This window comes from Triticum urartu, chromosome 6 (genome assembly GCF_003073215.2).
Source record: "Triticum urartu cultivar G1812 chromosome 6, Tu2.1, whole genome shotgun sequence".
In the NCBI taxonomy this organism is placed as follows: domain Eukaryota; kingdom Viridiplantae; phylum Streptophyta; class Magnoliopsida; order Poales; family Poaceae; genus Triticum; species Triticum urartu.
The window spans coordinates 86,104,731-86,128,144 of NC_053027.1; the positions used below are offsets into that span (position 1 = coordinate 86,104,731).

General features: G+C 45.6%; 1 long non-coding RNA gene across 1 annotated transcript; it reads left to right on the forward strand.

Annotated features, from left to right (window-relative positions):
- Window positions 1–7,492: 7,492 nt before the first annotated feature.
- On the forward strand, window positions 7,493–9,674 carry LOC125514779. Its single transcript, XR_007286604.1, has 4 exons — window positions 7,493–8,730; window positions 8,821–9,008; window positions 9,098–9,169; window positions 9,259–9,674. It is a non-coding gene; the product is annotated as an uncharacterized LOC125514779 (long non-coding RNA).
- Window positions 9,675–23,414: the final 13,740 nt, after the last annotated feature.

Consider the following 23,414-nt stretch of genomic DNA (forward strand, 5'->3'; position numbering starts at 1 on the left):
GACCTGCCGCCACTCCGGCTGCTCCGGCGCGTCGTAGTCCTTCTCCTGCGCCTCGTAAGCAAGTAAAGAAGACAACCGCTCCGTCTGCTCTGCGGGCGTCTAGCAGTACAGCCAGAGGCGGGAGGACATATAGATTCGGTCCTTATCTGAAGACTCCAGAGAAGTTACCATACGAGAGGACCCCGGAGGAGAATGCCGAGATCGCGCGAGAAGAAGTGAGGAACTTCTTTGAAGGGGTGAAAGCAAAGAAACATCCACCTCCGGAGGAGAAGGTAGATCCGGTGAAAGCGAAGCGCACTCTGGCTGCCCTGACAAAACCACCCAAGTCTCCGCCAAAAGGAAACTATGAGCGCATTATTGGAAAGGAATTTGTCGAAGCGGAGCAGTCGGGAAGTACTGTCAGTGATCAAAGGCTGAAAGAACAACGAGCTGGGAAACAAATTGCATAGCTCGGCGAACAAGCGAAGCAGTCATGCCCCCCGCTCAAGGTGCCTAGCGACATCGTCGCTAATGATCCGAGGATGGTGCCCGGTTATAGCAATCTTGGAGATTACCTGCCCGACGATGTACATTATGATTTCATGGAGGTGCAGATACAAAGATACGAGTACGGGAAGCCTCTAGTCAAAGATGAAAGATCTCTATCAACGATGATGCGAAGATTGCATGATTGGTACTTGAAAATCTGCAGAGAGTCTGGGAGGAGGAGTACTTTGTATGTGAGAGTTAAAAAGGAGCATGACCTCGTTGGAATTGATCTGTTGCCTCTTCCATTTGAGGAGTTCTTTCAGTTTTTCAATCAATTGGCCCTCGATAAAGCAACGGTCACCTGCTACTGTCTGTAAGTAGTACTACTTCTGTCATTAAGTCTCTCTATATAGCTCAGCTCTTTCATTGCATGTATTTATAATTATCCTCACTATATTATGCAGATTGAAGATCGCCGAATTGAAGAAAAGACAAGTCGGTTATATTGGGTTCATTAACACATATCTCATAGATGAAACTGAGGCTAAATTTCATGCCGCAGATATCGAGGCCAACTTGCTACGATCGTTGGTAATAAATGAAAACAAAGATATAATACTTTTTCCTTACAACTTCAAGTGAGTGTTACTGTCTTGTGCGTATTCAGTTTCCCTTATATATTAGTCAAGGTTATAGTAATGTAATTGATGAGTTATGCATGCGTGTGCAGTTTCCACTATATTCTCCTAGAGATTAAGCTTGAGCAGGGACTAGTAACCGTCTTAGACTCAAGACGAAAAGATCCCTAGGACTATGCGGACATGACTCAAATGCTCGAGAAGTAAGTTAAATCGATCATTATCCACCATATCAGCAACTTTGTTCATTTCCTGATATATCAAGTAATTGTTTTCTTTGTCTGGCAGGGTTTGGAAAAAATTCACCAAAAAAGCTCCGGGACTCCCGAAGAAGCTGCAATTTAGAAACCCGAAAGTAAGTACTATAGTAGCATGGTCCGCGCATCTCCTATTGATTCAAGTGCTAGTTTCATAAATACCATTTGGCATTCTTGCTTATCAGTTTGATTGACCTATATTTCTTGTAAAGTGGTTGTGGTAGGAACAAGGGAATAATTTCTGTGGATACTACGTTTGCGAGTCCATCCGCCACACGACCTGTGAGCGGGGCTACTCTGACGAACAATATGAAGTGCGTAAATAACAACATTCACAATTTTATTTTATTACCATCATTTGTGTTGAGTTTCATTCATTCATATATATATATATATATTGACCCCCTTCTTCAAATTAGATGTTTCGGAAGCGATATGAACTCCTAGCACCAGCTCGCATGCGAGCAATTCAAGAGGAATTGGCGGCATTCTTTCTTGACCACGTGATCGCTGAAGACGGAGAATACTATGTGGACCATGAGTCCGTATGTTAGGAGATTATATTTGTAAGAGATAATTATTGTATATATGTAGCCGGTAGTGTCGGATAGATATACGAGAACTTGTTGTTCGACCAATCTCTCGGAGAAGGAGAGGTGGTCGATATCACTTCTCTCTGTATGCATATATGTTCATGACGATCTTCTGTTTCCTTCGTTTGCTTACTAGCTAGCTAGCGTGTCTAGTCCTCTCTATACGTATGTATAGTACGTAGCATCGACCAAGCACGGACATAAGAGAGGACACTTCTCTCTATTAATTATAGCTAGCTAACACAATATATGAAACACCTAAATTAACCCCCCAACCCCCCCCCCTTCAAAAAAAACAAAAACCCCAGCCACATAAATGCTGACGCGTGGATGCCTATTGGTCCCGGTTGGTGCCACCAACCGGGACCAAAGGCCCTCCTGCCTGGGCTCCGCGCACAGGCCACGTGGAGGCCCATCTGTCCCGGTTCTGTATTGAACCAGGATTAAAGGGACAGGGCATTAGTACTGACCCTTTAGTCCCGGTTCAGGAACCGGGACAAAAGGCCCTTATGAACCGGGACAACAGACCCTTTTTCTACTAGTGAAGTAGCACCATGATCTTCATGATAGAGAGTCTCTTGTGTTGTCACCTTCATATACTAGTGGAAATTTTTCATTATAGAACTTGGCTTGTATATTCCAACAATGGGCTTCCTCAAATGCCCTAGGTCTTCGTGAGCAAGCAAGTTGGATGCACACCCACTTAGTTTCTTTTGTTGAGCTTTCATACATTTATAGCTCTAGTGCATCCGTTGCATGGCAATCCCTACTCCTCGCATTGACATCAATTGATGGGCATCTCCCTAGCCCATTGATTAGCCGCGTCGATGTGAGACTTTCTCCTTTTTTGTCTTCTCCACACAACCCCCATCATTATATTCTATTCCACACATAGTGCTATGTCCATGACTCACGCTCATGTATTGCGTGAAAGTTGAAAAAAGTTTGAGATTACTAAAGTATTAAACAATTGCTTGGCTTTTCATCGGGGTTGTGCAAGATGGGAGCATTCTTGTGTGACAAAAATGGAGCATGACCAAACTATATGATTTTGTAGGGATACCTTTCTTTGGCCATGTTATTTTGAGAAGACATGATTACTTTGTTAGGATGCTTGAAGTATTATTATTTTTATGTCAATATTAAACTTTTGTCTTGAATTTTTTGGATCTAAATATACTTGCCACAATAAAGAGAATTACATGGATAAATATGTTAGGTAGCATTCCACATCAAAAATTCATTTTTATCATTTACCTACTTGAGGACGAGCAGGAATTAAGCTTGGGGATGCTTGATACGTCTCCAACGTATCTATAATTTTTTATTGTTTCATGCTATTATATTATCTATTTTGGATATTTATGGGCTTTACTAAACACTTTTATATTATTTTTGGGACTAACCTATTAACCGGAGGCCCAGCACAAATTGTTGTTTTCTTGCCTATTTCAGTGTTTCGAAGAAAAGGAATATCAAACGGAGTCTAAACGGAATGAAACCTTCGGGAGAGTTATTTTTGGAATGGAAGCAATCTAGGAGACCTGGAGTAGATGTCAGGGAAGCTTCAAGGAAGCCACGAGGCAGGGAGGCGCGCCCTACCCCCTGGGCGCGCCCCCACCCTCGTGGGCCCCTCGTGGCTCCCCTGACCGACTTCTTTCGCCTATATATGTCCATATACCCTAAAAATATTGAGGAGAACAATAGATCGGGAGTTCCGCCGCCGCAAGCCTCTGTAGCCACCGAAAACCAATCTAGACCCGTTCTGGCACCCTGCCGGAGGGGGGAATCCCTCTCCGGTGGCCATCTTCATCATCCCGGCGCTCTCCATGACGAGGAGGGAGTAGTTCACCCTCGGGGCCGAGGGTATGTACCAGTAGCTATGTGTTTGATCTCACTCTCTCTCTCTCTCTCGTGTTCTTGATATGGCACGATCTTGATGTACCGCGGGCTTTTCTATTATAGTTGGATCTTATGATGTTTCTTCCCCTCTATCTCCTTGTGATGAATTGAGTTTTCCCTTTCAAGTTATCTTATCAGATTGAGTCTTTAAGGATTTGAGAACACTTGATGTATGTCTTGCATGTGCTTATCTGTGGTGACAATGGGATATTCACGTGATCCACTTGATGTATGTTTTGGTGATCAACTTGCGACTTATGTGTCCTTGTGAACTTATGCATAGGGGTTGGCACACGTTTTCGTCTTGACTCTCTGGTAGAAACTTTGGGGCACTCTTTGAAGTTCTTTGTGTTGGTTGAATAGATGAATCTGAGATTGTGTGATGCATATCGTATAATCATACCCACGGATACTTGAGGTGGCATTGGAGTATCTAGGTGAAATTAGGGTTTTGGTTGATTTGTGTCTTAAGGTGTTATTCTAGTATGAACTCTAGGATATATCGAACGGAAAGAATAGCTTCGTGTTATTTTACTACGGACTCTTGAATAGATCAATTAGAAAGGATAACTTTTAGGTGGTTTCGTACCCTACAATAATCTCTTCGTTTGTTCTCCGCTATTAGTGACTTTGGAGTGACTCTTTGTTGCATGTTGAGGGATAGTTATATGATCCTATTATGTTATTATTGTTGATCGAACTTGCACTAGTGAAAGTATGAACCCTAGGCCTTGTTTCCTAGCATTGCAATGCCGTTTACGCTCACTTTTACCACTTGCTACCTTGCTGTTTTTATATTTTCATATTACAGAAACCTATATCTACCATCCATATTGCACTTGTATCACCATCTCTTCGCCGAACTAGTGCACCTATACAATTTACCATTGTATTGGGTGTGTTGGGGACACAAGAGACTCTTTGTTATGTGGTTGCAAGGTTGTTTGAGAGAGACCATTTTCATCCTACGCCTCCCACGGATTGATAAACCTTAGGTCATCCACTTGAGGGAAATTTGCTATTGTCCTACAAACCTCTGCACTTGGAGGCCCAACAACGTCTACAAGAAGAAGGTTGTGTAGTAGACATCAAGAACCAAACAAATCAAGATACGCTTCAATTTCATCCACGATCAAGTCAAGGAGGGAGACATTGAGATTTGCAAGATACATACAGATCTGAATGGTGCAGACCCGTTGACTAAGCCTCTCTCACGAGCAAAACATGATCAGCACCAAGACTCCATGGGTGTTAGAATCATTACTATGTAATCTAGAGTATTGACTCTAGTGCAAGTGGGAGACTGAAGGAAATATGCCCTAGAGGCAATAATAAAGTTGTTATTTATATTTCCTTATATCATGATAAATGTTTATTATTCATGCTAGAATTGTATTAACCGGAAATTAGTACATGTGTGAATACATAGACAAATAGAATGTCCCTAGTATGCCTCTACTAGACTAGCTCGATAAGCAAAGATTGTTAAGTTTCCTGACCATAGACATGTGTTGTCATTTGATGAACGGGATCACATCATTAGAGAATGATGTGATGGACAAGACCCATCTGTTAGCTTAGCATAATGATCGTTTAGTTTTTCTGCTATTGCTTTCTTCATGACTTATACATGTTCCTCAAACTATGGGATTATGAAACTCCCGAATACCAGAGGAACACCTTGTGTGCTATCAAACGTCACAACATAACTGGGTGATTATAAAGATGCTCTACATATGTCTCCAATGGTGTTTGTTGAGTTGGCATAGATCGAGATTAGGATTTGTCACTCCGTGTATCGGAGAGGTATCTCTGGGCCCTCTCGGTAATGCACATCACTATGAGCCTTGCAAGCAATGTGTCTAATGAGTTAGCCATGGGATGATGCATTACGGAACGAGTAAAGAGACTTGCCGGTAACGAGATTGAACTAGGTATGATGATACAGACGATTGCATCTCGGGCAAGTAACATACCGATGACAAAGGGAACAACGTATGTTGTTATGCGGTTTTGACCGATAAAGATCTTCATAGAATATGTAGGAGCCAATATGAGCATCCAGGTTCCGCTATTGTTTATTGACCAGAGATGTGTCTCGGTCATGTCTACATAGTTCTCGAACCCGTAGGGTCCACACGGTTAACATTCGATGATGATTTGTATTACGAGTTATGTGATTTGATGAACAGAAGTTTGTTCGGAGTCCCGTATGAGATCACGGACATGACGAGGAGTCTCAAAATGGTCGAGACGTAAATATTGATATATTGGAAGGTTGTGTTTGGACACCGGAATGGTTTCGGAAAGGTTCGGCCATTTTTCGGAGTACCGGGGGTTACCGGACCCCCCCTCAGGAGTTAATTGGCCTTCATGGACCCTAGTGGAGAGAGGAGGCGGCGCCCCCCCCCCCTCCCCAAGCCCAATCCTAATTGGACTAGGGTTGGGGGCTTTCCTTCACTTCTCCTCCTCCTTCCCTCCTTCTCCTAGTGGGAATAGGAGAGGGGGGTGAATCCTACTTGGACCGGGAGTCCAAGTAGGACTCCTCCCCATGGCGCGCCCCCCCTTGGGCCGACCACCTCTCCTCCTCCCCTTTATATATGTGGGAGGGGGGCACCCCAAAGGCACACGAAGTCTTCTCTTAGCCGTGTGCGGTGCCCCCCTCCATAGTTACACACCTCGGTCGTATCGTTGTAGGTGAAGCCCTGCGCCGGTAACTTCATCGTCACAATCGCCACGCCGTCGTGCTGACGGAACTCTTCCTTGTCCTCAACTGGATCAAGAGATCAAGGGACGCCATCGAGCTGAACGTGTGCTGAACGCGGAGGTGCCGTACGTTCGGTGCTAGGATCGGTTGGATCACGAAGACGTTCGACTACATCAACCACGTTAATAAACGCTTCCTCTTTTGTTCTATGAGGGTACGTAGACACACTCTCCCCGCTCGTTGCTATGCATCTCCTAGATAGATCTTGCGTGATCGTAGGTAATTTTTTTTGCATTCCCCAACACTAACCTATGCCGGGAGGGCCACCGATGGTGTCATCGGTGCCTTCTCCCGATGTAGAAAGGCGTCGCCGTGGTCACCTGCCCTGTGTGGCAGCTCCTGCGCTCGTCGGCCGATGTCTGGACGGTCGCCGATCGAGGGAAGGGAGGGGTCCCGGAGAGAGGGCCCTGTAGCCGCCGCAGGCGTGCGCCCGTTCTGCAAGTCTGCCACCGCGTCGCTGAGCTGGTTGACACGGCGCTATAGGTCGTGCCGCCAGGCTTCGCATGCACTGACGTCGTGTTGTTGCGAAGCTCAAGGCGGAACTCCTCCATCGAACTGGTGATCTTCTCCATGTAGTCCTTCACGGTGGGATCCATGGCTTCGATTTGTGCTCGAGCTTGACGAAGATGCCGTGTCTCCACGATCAGAGCCAGATCGAGTCACGAAAGGGTAGAGGATGGCCTCTGATACCAGATGTTAACATCCACTCATGATCTAGTGTTACGGGATGAGTTCTTTCTCTCAGTGGTTTGAATCAGTGGCGATTACAAGCATAGGGACAAGAATTTGAAGTAGTGGTCTGAATCAGTCGCGCAGGAGGAAGAAGGGGAAAAGTGGTAGTGGGTAGCCGCCCGAGCCGTGCTGCCGTGATCCTCTGTATGACTCTGCTCTTGTCGCAGGATGCCTAAGGGTTTGTTTGGGCTCTTTTTACTGGCTTCTGTGGCTTCTACTGCCTAGAAGCTGGAGCCCAAATCCGGAGCGCTCCAGGAAAAGGGTCCAAAAGCCGCAGCTCACCGTTCCCCGTCGCCGCTGCCGCCGCCGGTCCCTACCTCGACCCCGGCGGCTTGGCCAGCACCGGCCGGCGAATCGGAGGCGACGCCTACGTAATCTCCCTTTCCCGGAGCGCCAGGAAGCAGCCGCCGTGTTCGCTGCATCCTCCACCGACCACTCCCCATCACCGTACCGCCTCCACCGGCCCCAACCCCGGCCACCGGCCACTCGGATCGCCATCCGTCGCCGCAGTAACCTCTTTCCATATGTCCTTTGTCCGCTCCCTCCCCTTCTTCCAGCATGTGCTGCCTGCCTGCTCCGTTTTTGCGTGTGTGATTGGACGAGTGCTCTGCGTTTATATATGCTATGCGTGCATGATGGTCGTGCTCTGTGCGTGTGCTGCCTGGCTACTAGTATTTCATGTAGTACTAGTGATTAGTGAACTGCTACTAGCTTTTTGACTGCTCGATTTGGTACTAGCCAAGTGCCAATGCATGTTGTTGCAAATTTGATTGCTCTCATTTGATACAAGCGAACTGCTAGTGTGTGTGTGTGCTATGGCTAATTTGACTGCTCACATTTGGTACTAGTGAAGTGCGAGTGTGTGCTCTGCTTATATAAATTGCAAATTTGACTACTCCATTTGGTACTACTGAACTGCTAGTGTGTTCTCTGCTTATATAAATTACGAATTTGACTGCTTGAATTGGTATTTGTGAACTAGTTGAATCAGTACAAGAAAATTGTACTATTGAACTGCTAGTTTGTCATTTGAGAATTAATACTTGGATGTATAGATGGAAGGACCGAAAGTGAAAGCTCAGTGGGATCGAGAGGCCACCAGAAATTTCTGTGAGTGTGCCGCAACACAAGTACGGCTTGGAAATAGGCCAACCCAAGCTTTAACTACTGCTGGCTATAAGGGTTTAATTGTAGACTTCAATGCAAAGACCGGAAGAAAGTATGTACAGAAGCAATTCAAGAATCGTTGGGATGATATGAAAGCTATATACTCAGCATGGGTATTTTACAAAAACAAAGCAACTGGGCTAGGATGGGTTGATGCGAAGCAAACTATTATGGCAGACGATGATCAATGGGTTGCATTGATCGTGGTTAGTTGATTTGATACATGAATATCTAGTATTGTCATGCTATAATATGCCACTAACAAGTGTTATTTTCTTCTTCTTTTGTTCATGCAGATTCACAAGCCAATTAAAGCTTTCCGTCATGGACCTCTAGACTGCTTGAATGAGCTAGCGATCATGTTTGAAAAGGCTAATGTTGATGGACTCTCATCTCTCATGCCTGGAGTGGATAATGTTTCCTAGAGCGCAGGGGAGCCACCACCGCGTCCACTGCCTCCTCCACCGGCCAATCCCATCACCGTGTATGTTCAATGTCATTTTGATGCTATGCTTTGTACTGCTGCTCTGCTGTGTTTAAATTTGTATGCAAAATTGATGACTGTCTATGTAGATGTATGTTCCTTTCACGGATGCAATTGGTGATAGGGCAACCAAGTACTTGACATGGTTGGTTTCTTTCAAGGTTGGTTGATTTCAAATGCGGAAATCTGGTTTAGTAATGTCATATGTTATTATGTCTCTGACAAGTAGCAAGTTTCATCTTATGTGCAGATTCATATGGCAAGTAGAGCTTTTCGCAAAGGACCTCCAGCGAATGTAAAGGCGCTTCACATCATAATTGGAGGAGCAAATGTTGATGGACCCTCAATCCTAGTACCACCAAATCCCAAGCGTAAGGAAGTAAGTGCAATTACTTACAGTCCATCGAAGTTGCAGAAAATTAATGTGTGGGGCCTCCAAGATTAGTGATGAGTATTACATGGCTACAGAGTTGATTTTCTCGACCCTTCAAACCGCAGCTTCTTTTATGAAATGAAGAAAAATGCAAGGATACTTAATTGGCTCAAGCGACATTGCGAGCACTACAAAAAAATACACTTCCGTGATGATACGTGTTTGTCACAGTAGGTCACATTTTCTGTGATGCATGTACATCCATGACAAATTTATGACAGAATCAAGATAGTCATACCTGTACTGTTGTAGAAGTGTTCCATGACATTACCAAAATTATCATCATGGAAGTGTCCACTTCCATGACGATAAATCGCGCGTCACAGAAGTGCTTTCATCAAGGGTGACCGACACGTGGCATCCACCGTAACGGAATGCCGTTAAGCTATCGGGTCTGGTTTTGGATCCGATAACCCGTTAACAGCCCCGACCAATGGGAATTTTCCACGTGTAAAATCATCATTGGCTGGAGGGAACACGTGTCGGCTCGCCGTTGGGACAGATGTCATCCACTCATTGGACCCAAAGCACCTATGATACGTCGACACGTGGCACGGCCCAACAAAGACCCATTCTTATGAAAAGGCTGGTCCATTTGACTTGGTCAAAAGGTGGAGGGCCTGCCCACGGCAAGCCTATTAACGGCCTGTTCGGATATAGCCCATTTACAGCCCGCTAACCCAGGGCCCGTTTACGGCCTATCCGAATTAGGCCCAGTAGCTCATCTGGGCCGTCCAATATAATTCCAGCCCATTTTAACTTCTGGCCCATGTATGGCCCATGACTTCTTTCGGCCCATATGAGGCCCTTAGTAACCCTCAGCCCATTAACGGCACGTGGTAAAACTGGCCCGTAATGAACAGTGTATCACTTTATACCCATTAACGACCCATTATACCGTTGGGCCGTTTCCAGCCCATGTTATCTTTCGGCCTTCTCAGGGCCCATTTATTTTTGGGCTCATTTCCAGCATTCGTTTACTTATGGCCCGTTACAGGCCTTTTCTGCTTGTGGACCAAATTCAGCCTGTGGATACAGTTGGCCCGTTTGTGGCCCGTTAATCTGTTGGGCCATTTTCATAGCATCATCAAATACGGCCGATTAAGGGCCCGTTATGGTCAGTCCATAAAACGTACGATTTCCACTCTAGCCCATTTACGGCCCCTTATACGGCCCGTACAAGGCCCATAGATGAGACGGCCCGTAGAAGGCCCATTGACCCGACGGACCACAGAAGGCCCATTGATCCGACGGCCCACAGAAGGCCCATTGATCCGACGGCCCACAGAAGGCCCATGGATCCGACAGCCGGTAGAAGGCCCACGGATCCGACAGCCCATAGAAGGCCCACGAATCCGACGACCACAGAAGGTCAGGGATCGTCCGTCCCGTAGATGGCCCATGGAACGTACGGCCTGTGGAGAGCCATGGTCACTACAACGTTTGGGTGAGTTGGCTCCCGTTTGAATGATATAGCATATTTAAAGAATTATCCTACTCTATACTATCACCTCTAAAAACATACACTATACAATAAAGAGACTAAGGCATAGAAACGTAGAATAATCCTACACTATACAATAAAGAAATTACAGCTGATTATATCCACTGGGCATTATGGTTCGGCACTAGTGATAATAAAGCATACACAAACAGCAAATTACATACACAGGGCAAATACAGCTCATACATCATGGACGCGCATCAACATAACTTACCATTTGAACTATAATATCTTCAGAAAATAGGATTGGCCGGATTTAGATAGCACAAATTTCAGTCTACAAAATCTCCAATTCCTTCGTTGTTACCTCAGTGTCTTGTTTCATTTTTTTGACTCCTGCATGTCCAGTCTCAACTTGTTGATTGTACGTTCAGAATCATGTACACATTGTCTTGCCACCTCTAGTTGATGCTCGAGAACATCAGCACATTCCAATTCCAATCCATAATCATTCGGTAACGGCCATGCCGCACTTCTCGCAGATCTTTGTGTTGATGTCACTTCATCCTGAAATGTTTCTGTAAGTACACATGACTAGGGCAAAAATATAGTTACAACAGTGAAGCGAGCAAGACAGACTATTTTGTACATGGAAAAATAGGAGTAACAATAATGTTACACGTCATGAAAAATAAGCATGTGATATTTTAAAAATTATAAAAAGGTAGTCTGTGCAGCTTGCATACAAAAATCTCTCTTAGCTCACTAGAGGAGCATGATGTTGGGGCCCAATCCAAAACACAGACAAGTTACAAATTTAGACAACACGTTGCATAGAAGTAAGCAAGCAGTTGGCCATTCTATAGCTCAATTAAAGTCTTAGGGAGCATAATGAATAGCAGAGGATTTCATACAAACATATTACAGCAAGCAAAACTATGCAATCATTAGCCTAGTATAAACTAGATTGTGAGCCTCATTCAATAATAGTTGGTTAATAGACTTCAAAGCTTCAGGCACACTTCGGCAGAGTAATTAAATGGTAAGGCCTTTAATTATGTTGACTAATAGTTATACAAGTACCCAACATCAGGCATCATTCTTTGGGCATCTCATTAACTGAGGACAAATAAAGCAATTGAAAAGAGCAAATTAACTATGCCTGAAACAAACAAGGAATTGAACTGTTGAGTTGGATACAGTGACTTACCTTAACAGGTTGAAGAGGCTCAGCGCAGCTCCTACTTCTCTTACAAGGCTCCTTCCTAACATCTTGTACTTGGAAATCCTCAATCTTATCTTCATTGCACCCCCTCTACAAGGTGACACAAACTAGTTACTCGTCTCCTTGGAAGATAAACATGCATACTTTCCAGTCTGTGAACACAAAAGGATGAGATTATAACAAAACAACACCACATAATGAAACATGCCGCATCTCTTGCACTTGCACACAATGAAATGAGCATTTACTATGTCTGCACTATGTAAAAACTAGGCATACCTTCGAACTGGATCTCCAGGTACTCTTGGAGAGCCTACTTTAGTGTACAGCCAAACCTTTATGTCACCTATGAGTTAGAAAAGGCCCCACTATATCAGCCTTTAGTGTTTAAATCATTGACAAGCTCTGTTAGAGTGTTAGGTCAAGAACAACAAGTAATCAAAGCAAATAGTCCTAGTATGGCTGGCTGATGCAAACAAGCAATTGAATAGATGTGTGAGCAAATCTTATATATCAAGAAAAGAAGCAAAGAATGAGGCTTAAAGACCATCACTTGACTGACCAGATTTAAGGGGCATTTAAACATCATGTGCAACGTATGAACTAACATAAACATTGCATATTCCAGATTTTACAATGGAATGCACATGTATTATGTTATGCCATGTATGATGATGCCTAAATGTACACTATAGCAGGCAGAACTGATTCATCATTACACGCACAATTGAATTGCAGGTTAAGGGCCAGTTCTATTCCGCCTTTTCAGGGCTTATTGTCAAAATAAGCCATAAAATATGTAAAGAAGTCATTTTTGAGTTATGGGCTTGGGCTTAACTAATTTTGCTTTGGAGGGGGGTGTTTCGTGTAGAACCTCACTAAAAATTGAAGGGAAGGGGAATAGTGAAATGACTCTGATGTCTGCCTATATTACACTCAAAATGCAACTGGTGACGCCCGCATCACACCTCACCCTCAAGTAAAAACAAACACGCAAGCGTTCATTGACCTGCCCGCTTGCACCTCCTCTCCCCTTTCCCTCTACCTCGATCCCCTGCCTGCAGCACTAGGGTTCCTCCAGCAGGCCGTCGCCACTGGTCCCATCTGGCCTGGTCCTCGATGATGCTCTGTCTAGCTAGGCTACATGGCCAGCGGGTAGGGGCAAATCTCCCTGGCTGCTCCTCCCTCTGGTGTCGCCCCTCATTCTCATGGTCTCTAGCAGCTGCTCCACTGTGGTTCGTCCAACGCACTACTCCGGCAGGCGCTGCACAACTATGGCTGATGCCACACTGCGGCAGAAGGCACCTTATTCCCCCTCCCCACCTCCCAGGCAGTGTCCTTGAGGTGCTGTTGAAGGATGAGCTCATCCAACAAGGTGAGGATCTCCTCTAATTTTTTGCCAAATTTTTATTCTGATCCACTATACGATGAATTGCTATGAGCTGCTTATGCTGCTGCTATATGATGCATTGCTATGAGTTGCTCCTGTTGCTGCTATATGATGAATTTCTATGAGCTGCTGCTGCTATATAATGAATTGCTATGAGCTACTGCTGCTATATGATGAATTGCTATGAGCTGTTGTTGCTATATGATGAGTTGCTATAAGCTGCTCCTGCTATTGCTGTATGATGAATTGCTATGAGCTGCTCCTGCTGATGCTATATGATGAATTGCTATGAGCTGCTCCTGCTGCTGCTATATGATGAATTGCTATGAGCTGCTGCTGGTATATGATGAATTGTACACTGTTGCTGCTGCTGTTGCTGTAGGATGAGTTGCTATGAGCTACTGCTGCTATATGATGCTTTCAGGTGGTGCTGCTATATGATAATAACCAGCCACTTGGACCATCGAATTTCAATAAATAATTGTTCTTCATTTAAATGTGGGTCATGTGTTTTTGTTTAAATTAGGCAATGGAATCTCTATGGAAAACATTGACCAAAGTAGATTGTGCCAAGTAGATGGTATCTTTGTATTTGCATTTTGAGCAAATAGTGATGGTTTGTTTTCATATCATATTAATTACTGCACTGGGTTCAATTTGTGATGTTTGCAAGCCAAATTAATTTTCATATGGGTAGCAAAATGAAAAAATATAATGCAATCTAGACTTTTCACTTATCATACCAAAGATAAGCTAAAAACGCAATGAAAAGAACTGGTTGGCTTATTACATGGAGCTTATATTCACAGGTGCTTATTTTCTTAGGATAACTCGTAATAACTATCCCTAAGAAACTTGGCCAATAGAACTGACATACAAATAACATGTCACGATGATTGCAATGGAGGAGTGACGTACCATAGCACGCTGTATAGGCTCATCGCTAGCTCTCCTTTTTTGCGATGTTCCATGAAATTGCCACATACATCTTATACTTTTTCATTGTGTAACCGAATCTGCAAGTTGGCACGGCTAATTTCAAACATCTCTACATGATAATACATTGCATATCCCTTGCGCATATTTAAACCACCAATTAATGATTGTGTGCGTAGCATAAACTAGCCATGACTCTGTGTGCTGGACTAGCAGGCACTCTAAGGGAGCCTAATGTAGTGTACTGGAATTCCTACATGCCACCTACGATTTTGTGTAATGTACTGCCTCTGTTCCTAAATATATGTTTATGTAGAGATTCTAGTATGGACCACATACAGATGTATATAGATGCATTTCGAGTGTAGATTCACTCATTTTGCTCTGTATGTAGCCTATAGTGGAATCTCTAGAAAGACTTATATTTAGGAACGGAGGTACGAGGTAGTATCATGTATGACATCTACATATCTAATTTAGCAGCCAGTAGTAGAAATCATTTTCTGCACAAAGGGATTATTGGTCGAAAATCCTAGCAAAGCACGCTGGCAGGCACAGAACAATACAAGAGAGAGAGAGAGAGAGACGCTTACAAGATCATAGCAATGCCTTGATCCAGGATCTTGGTTGGCCAAGCTGTTAGATCCAGAAGAAACATCGTCCTTGTAGTTTTTTCCAGCTGCATAACAGGTAACAGCGACTTGTTAGTATATTTGAAGTACATCGGGCAGGTGATGCTGGACGGGTTTAAAGGTGACAAGTACCTAGGTCGTGGCGGGTGCTTGGCATCTTGCCAGACGGTGGGAATTAGGTTAGAAACGCCAAGGGTGATGATGCTGCGCTGGCTGTCGGGGTCCAGTAAGTAGATCTAGAACCGTCGAGTAGGGTGTTTGTGTAGCGGCTCCGGTAGGGTGGACTACGGTGTGGGCAAAGCGGATCTGTGGCCGTGGACGAGGGCGTGGGTGAAGCCGCTCTGTTGGTTGGCTTAAGGATGGTGTCTACGATGCGGATCTGCGGCCATGGACGGGGCGTTAGAAGCTGCTCTGGTAGGTTGGATGAGGTGCGAGGAAGCGGATCTAAGGCCGTGGACTTGTGAGTTGGCAAAGCGGCCCCGGTAGGGTTGAAAATGGTATAGGCGAAGCTACTCCGGTGGGGTTGACAATGTTGTCGGCGAAGCGGCTCCGGTAGGGTTGAGGAAGGCGTCGGCGAAGAGGATCAGAGGTCGTCGACAGGGGTGTCGATGGGGCAGCTCCGGGGGGTGTGGACGAAGCGTCTCTGGTGGGGAGTACGAATGAGCCGCTGCAGATGCGCTGCGGTTGACGAGAGTATCGGCGAAGCAGATCCAGCGCCGTGGACAAGGCCAGCACTGAATGGGCTGTGGTACAGTGGTGGATGAGCAGTCTACTTGTTTCTAGGGGAGGTGGGAGGGGTAGATGCGACCGCAGAAGCAGATCCAGTGAGGTGGACGCCGCTGGCAGTGAATGGGCTCTGGTACGTCGGTGGATGAGCAGTCTAGGGTTCCGAGAGGGGAGGGGAGAAAGGCCGATGAAGTATGGACGGTGTGATGTGAGATGCTCTGGTGCTATGGAGTTAGTCGTTTTTGCAGGAGGGGGAGGGAATGGGGGTGACGTGTAGTGGGGGGAACCGGAAGTTACCAAAGCAGCCCCAACCTATTATGTAGATGAGGGCGGTATTGTAACTGCTGGTCTCCGTGCACCAAGGACAAAAGGGGAATTTCGCATGCTAAAGACTAAGGTGGCAGAAATTTTAGAAGGAGGCGGGAGATTTTGCCGCCGGCGGGATCGTTCGTATCCAGTTTCAACTAATTTTGGACCGTGCTAGCGGGAAGGTCATGCGAGACTGTGTACACGGGGCACACGTCAGCAGTTAATAACTGGTGTGTCCACCCCGGAAAAAAAGACAATAACTCGGGATGATGCGCCGATAACTTGGACGTTGACACGGGCGCAGCCAATCGTACGGGTGTAGTGGCGCGTTCACAAAAAAATGGATCAAACGCTTAGCCTATGTATTTCTCGTGTAAATAGATAATTTAGTGCAATTGGTTATTTACTTTAAACATAATGCATTGACATGTTAGTGTAGAGGCGCACAAAAAGAAATGGATATTGTAGTCCACTACTTAAAAATGTTACCTCATATGATTATATAGCCTCCATTTCATAAATTGCGTACCCGTTGAACTCATATATGAATGTTACATATATTACTTCATAATAGAACCTTAAATCATCCAAGACTAATGATTTTGAATGCAAGAGTAACAATGGTGCATGTACATGATAGCTACATTGGTTGTTTGAAGAAACATCACTGTAACTTTGGCATGCACAACTGAAAAGGTTTATTTAAATAGAAAAAATGTGATATGTGAGTGTCCAATCTTTATAGCGTTGAATCGATATTGTACCTTTGGCCACGATACGAAGTAGATATTGATTTATGTTCAAGCGATGCACGTCCACGATCGCTAGATAGTGATACGTGAATGAATTGTGCAATCTCTCTCACACGCATACATATCTCATTTCCCTGTGGTCATCGGAATCACACACGCGCACTTTGTGTATTTCTCTCCCTCTGTCAAGGTTAGAATTCGCCTTTCTACCCCGTCCTACAAGTCTCTCACACAGAAACACACACGCTCTCTCTGTCGAACACGCCCACCCCTTTAATTCCGCCCATCCACAACCACTAATGTCTCAAAGTATAATAATGTCTCTCACACATATGCCTAAGGTTAACTCGAGTTCCGGAACCATATGAATACATACAATGGGATTCCAACATAGCACCTTTTGTTTCGAGATTTCGCTCTCTCTCTCTCCCACACATTGTTTCTCGCTTCATTTTTCCGACAGTTGCATGCACACTATTTTGTTTATCTCCGTGATGCTTTAAGTATGCCCCGCACAAATGCTATCTACCTATCCCTTAATATAGCTAGATATGTGTCACACAAACTCCTTCTCCCTACTAGCAAGATGCCCATGTGTTGCACCGAACATCAAGATGCATTTGTATGAGTAGTTTATCCTGTGGGAGAAAAGGATGAACGAGGGAATGCCTTATTTGCAAATGCGGAGAGGGGTGTGGGTATATTTTTGCAAAATTGCCATAGTTTCCTTCCTATCCGCCAGGTATAAATCGGATGGCCTATGTTGCAGGATGGCAGGAACACCACCATCACCAACTCTGTTTTTTATAAGAGTAGGGATATGTAAGTGTCATTGCCCCCCCCCCCCCCCCCCCGACACACACACCCACACCCACACAACCACACACACACACTTCCCAACACCAAAGGAGTAGGGTGACACCTCGATCTTGATACTAATCTATCGATTGGCTTCTCTCTCAAACACACACACACGCACACACGCACACACACACTACCTGACACCGAAGGAGTAGGGAGGCACCTCTATCTTGATAGTAATCTATCTACTCCTCTTTAAAACACACACACACATACACACATACTCGCTAGTTGTGCCTCTGTGCCTATCGCGCACACTCTCGATACGTCTTTCTCTCCCCCCTTCCCCCACCCCAACAATGATAGCAGAAGGGTGACAACTCAATCTGATCGTAATCTGCCAATTGGTTTCTCTCTCGAACATTGTGCCTCTGTGCCTCGCTCAGTAGCCCCCTCGATATGTAGACTTCTCGCGCGTGCACAGCTGTAGTGACGATGACGCTGAACCCAGTGTGCCTCATTTTTACCGGCCTCATGTGATAGTTTTCACCCTATTTTCTGTTAATTAACAAGGCAACCTTTTCTTTGTTACTACTAGTGAATCCGAAATCATTCGGGGCAGAGATAAAATATATCACTTCAACCCAATTATCGCAGTAACTATTTTAAAAGAAACTAGCTAGATGCCCGTGCGTTGCACGGATCATCAAGATGCATTTGTATGAGTAGTTTCTCTTGTGAGATAAAAGGATGAACGAGGGAAGGCCGTATTTGCGAACGTGGAGAGGGGTGTGGGTATATTTTTTGCAAAATTGCCATAGTTTTCTTCCTATCTGTTAGATATAAATCCGACGGCCTATATTGCATGATGGCACGCACACCATCATCACCAACTCTGTTTTCTACTCCCTCCGTTCCTAAATATTTATCTTTTTAGAGATTTCAACAAGTGACTACATATGGAGCAAAATGAGTGAATCTACACTCTAAAATATGTCTACATACACATCCGTATGTGGTAGTCCATTTGAAATCTTAAAAAGGACAAATATTTAGGAACGTATGGAGTATAAGAGTAGACATGGAGATATATCAGCAACATGGTCTACAACAAAAATGTGTTGGACTGGTTAGCGCCGGATGCTCGCAACGCGATGACATGAGTTCGAATTCTGTCTTTAACTTTCAATTTTTATATTATATATTACTTATTTAATATATACTTCTTTCGCTACTGTACTGACAGTGGAACCCACAGAGCACTTACAATACAAGATTAAGGATGGACTTGTTTCTTTTTAACTTTCTGTACGAAGCTGTAGCCACCCTGCAAGTCACGTGTACACTGTATATGCAATTAAATTCATATAGAGGGACAATCATACACGCAATTAACTCAAATGGATTGGATGTCACTCTTTTATTTCTAGCATAAGAGCATCTCCACCGGCAGCCGGCAAATTTCCTCCTGTTTCCTTCCGCGGAGGACGACATCAAACGTCAGCGGCATACATTTTCACAACTCTAACCAACCAGATGAAATTCGTGCAAACACGGACTGGTTTCATATAAGCATGAAGGATTTCGTATAAAAAAGGCAGATCTTCATATAAACATGATGGATTTCATTACATTTACATGAACTAAGCGGTGCCAATCCGGCTATCTTGGTATAATTAATACTCCCTCCGTCCGGAAATACTTGTCCTAGAAATGGATGTATCTAGACTTATTTTAGTTATAGATACATACAATTTATCCATTCTTAGAACAAAAATTTCCCGCCAGCTGGAGAGGGAGTACATAATCTAAATGACCGCCCGCGGATCCCTTTGTCTTCCTCACGTCCGGCAGACACTTTGCGGGGTCGACGAAGGTCCTCGGAAGAGACGAAGAAGCAAAGAAACCACCTGAATGTGCAGTCGTCGCCTTAGCGGTGGCCTTCATGGGACCCAAGTGGCGGCAGCCTCCCATGTTATACTTCTCGATGATGGCGGCGGACACGGAGAAGCTGCCCACTGACTCATCGCTGTCCACGCACCCGGCTTCTGTCTCTGCCTGCATGGCGCTGCCGCAGGCATGGGAGGCGCGCCCGTAGACACGGGACATGCGGTATGACGTGGCAGCGACGATGCCCGTACCGGTGTGCTCGCCGTCGTGCCGGCGTGGAGCAACTCGCCACTCCTCATCGAGCTGAACTGGAGTGGCGAGTTGCTGAACCACGTGCCTGCTTGGGACGGCAACTGGCTCCGTCGGGCCAAGCGAGGTTGGTGAAGCACCCAGCGGCCTCGCCCGTATCCGGAGGGCTCGGCGGGCCACCCAGACGGGTAATATGCCGGAGAACAGCTCCTCTGAAGCCATCAGAAGAGTGGAGAAAATGGTGAAGGAAGAGATGGGGGAGCGGCGGAGGGGTGCGATTCTTGCCCGCTGTCTGTCTGGCCTCGTGTAAATAGAGGACGGGCGGTAGGAGCTTGGCCGGAGTTTGGCCTCGTTTAAACTAAGGGTGGACGGGAGGAGCTCGGCCGGTGTTGCGTTTAATTCTAGCCCGCTCATGAACGGACGTGTGGCCGGAGTAGGTTTCTCGGTTTGCATGCGGGTTTAACGGAGGGGTTTGATGGAGGTGAGGAGGCATGTTCAGCCGGGCGTGTAGCGGGCGGCGCAGTACTATTCGATTTGACAACGGGCGGCACAGTTCCCGATACAGCTTTAATGCAGACGAGCGAGGGAGTAACAGTTCCCAAAATGTTGAACGGCCAATGCATCCTCCTTCAATTAATGCATGAGGGAATTAATGGGAGGAGGACCGGGAAAAGAGGCTGCACGATGTGAATGCAACGCAGTTTGCCCTCATATAAAGGTGCCCCTCCATTCCAATGCATCTCCACATCGTACGCACCTAAGCATTTGCCTAAGCACCTACACTAAGCGCAAAAGAGCTCACTCCAGACCCATGGCGGCGATGCGCGCGAGCGGCCAGCGGCTGTGCCAGATGGTCCACGATGTCGGCCTGCGGCATGGCGCCGAGGATCATCTCTAGACGGTGTTGGAGACCGGCTAGTGGATGGCTGCCGTCGACGCCAACTACGACTCTCAGTTGGACCAGGTGATCGTTGCCACCACCAACAAGTTCACCGTCCTCAAGAAGCTCGCGGACGACATCGCCGTACTCCTCTAGCCCGCGCGCCCGGGCTCCTCATTGCCTACCACCCTAATCGGCCTCCATGGCCGGAACCTCTTTCAAGCACCGGTGGCCCTATGACTGCCCGCCGACTCCACGAAGAATGTCCACCTGGAGGGCGCGCTCACCGCGAGGCGCCTCGCCCTGCAAGAATTCGTCGACCTACACATCCACGTGTACGAGCAAATCGTGTACATAGGTATCTACAAGGCCAGTGAGGACACTACGACATTGGCCTTCCTCAACCGGCTGGAAGCCTTGGATGCCTTTGCTGAGAAGCACCTCGACCTCGCCACAAAAGCCGCCGCTCCTTAGCCGCCGGTCGGTGGCCCAGCACACTAAGTTGAGGAGTAGGAGGTCGTACGTTGATGGATGCATCTTTCTTCTTGCCTTCTGTAACTACCACTGCGATCGCATCATCATCGTGGCCTTAATTCTTATTATGTTGTTGCATTCTCGTTCCAGTCAATACCGACATGTGCGATCCCTTTGCTTAATTATATGCATCACTGTAACTAGTACTCCATCCGTCAATTTATAAGTTGTGCTTACCTTTTCCATCAACTTCGTCCAACGCGCGGGCATCTTGCTAGAAACACTAGAACATGTCGGACCGCGTGTGACCAAACCGACGATGCGCCAACCAAGCTACTACGTACCTTGCTTATCTAGCGGAAATAGTCCCGCCCTAGCGTTTCCAATCGTTATTTCTATCTATCAATCGTGCCAAGGAGCAGAACCAAAATGTTACAATTTATACATGTTTCTCTACTCCTACTCCTATAAAAGACTCAGTTGGTGATGGTGGTGTGTCTGCCATCCGTCGTTTCTGACCATTAGATCTGCACCTAACGGTTGTGAGGTAAGTTGTGGCATTTTTGCAACAATAGCCCACTTCTCTGCTCCAATTTGCAGAAAACCCCTTATTAACTTGAAAGCAACCACATACCTCCCTCACCTCATCAAAACAGCCTAAGAAATATATTTTGAGTGAAAAGTACTCCCTCCATTCCTAAATATTTGTCTTTCTAGAGATTTCAATAAGTGACTACATACGGAGCAAAATAAGTGAATCTACACTTCAAAATATGTCTATATAATCCATATGTGATAGTCCATTTGAAATCTCTAAAAAGTCAAATATTTAGGAATGGAGGGAGTAATATATTAGGAGTATATCAAAACAAGAGTGATTTCTTTCAAGTTTGTGAACAAGTACTACTATTCTACTACTTTGGATCGGTCGCAACGCACGGGCACATTGCTAGTAAAAGGAAAAGGCCTGCCGCGTTCGCGTTGCACTCCCCCCACACACGCCCGGGAATCGGGAGTACTCCACGGCCCGTCCAGCACGACACATAGCTTAAGGAAGGCGTGTTGCCTAGCATTTTGACTTTCATGTGGGACCGCCGTTGAGACCGACTATTGGCAAACCTCACCCCGCCCGCCGTCGGGTTACAAAACAGAAACGAGGGGAAGATCTAGTTGTAGCACGAAAGCCAAGAAATTTGGTGTCAGATGGGGCTCGTTGATAGAGTAGGAGCATTCCGTACTACTCTGCTCCTACTAGTACAAAGTATGTACTATACAACTAGTACTACCACTATACAACTAGTAGGTACGTGCATGGCACAGCATCGTAGGAACAAAAACCGGGAAGATCTTGTTTTGGGTGATTTATCTTTTTTTCTGTCAACATAGTATGAATAATATGATGTGGGGGGCACCCATGAAGCTTATGTGGCTTGGTTGCATGGCTACGAAAGGTTAGAGAAAAATAAATAGATAATGTGTTTAGAGTGCACTCCACTAAACAGATATACTTTGGATCCATTGCAACGGGCCGACACATCTATATATATACCCCCTATATAGTGTGTGAATAACTTTGAAAGTTGGTCGTTGGATGAAGCCAATCCGATAGTACAAAGATGGCAGCTCCGAGCATTACTGGCCGTTGGATATCATCTACATTCCACCAGATTCTGCCACATGTAGAATCTAGAAGACTCCATGGTTGAACTTCATTCATGACTAACTTTGCCACAACTAAGCTTAGGCAAAGTGTGTCTGAAACAAAAAATGTGGCTAACAAAATGTCCACCACAAGTGTGGCAAGATTTGGCAAGAAGTTGAGTCCATGACATGTGGACCATGTAGCTAGAAAAGTGTGGCAAGCCACAAGTGTAGCAATGAACCAAACACATGCATGGTGTGTTTGGTAGGGTGTATGAAGGGTGCATGATCCCAAGAGTTCCCTTCTCGGCCCATTTTTGGGTGTTTGGTAGAGTGTATGGAGGGTGCATGAGTCCACACTATATTAGCACAAATACACTAGAAGCATGCATGAAGAGAGCATACATGAAGAGGGGTGTTGAGTTGAGCATGCATGAAGAGGGAACAACTATGCTGAGATGAGAATGCAACCAAATACACTTGTGGCACGCCTAAGCTTAGGCGTGGCAACCTTAGGCTGCAAACCAAACCATAACTTTGACAGTTGGTCGTTGGATGAAGCCAATCCGACGGTACAAAGATGGCAAATCCGAGCACTACTAGCCGTTGGATATCATCTACATT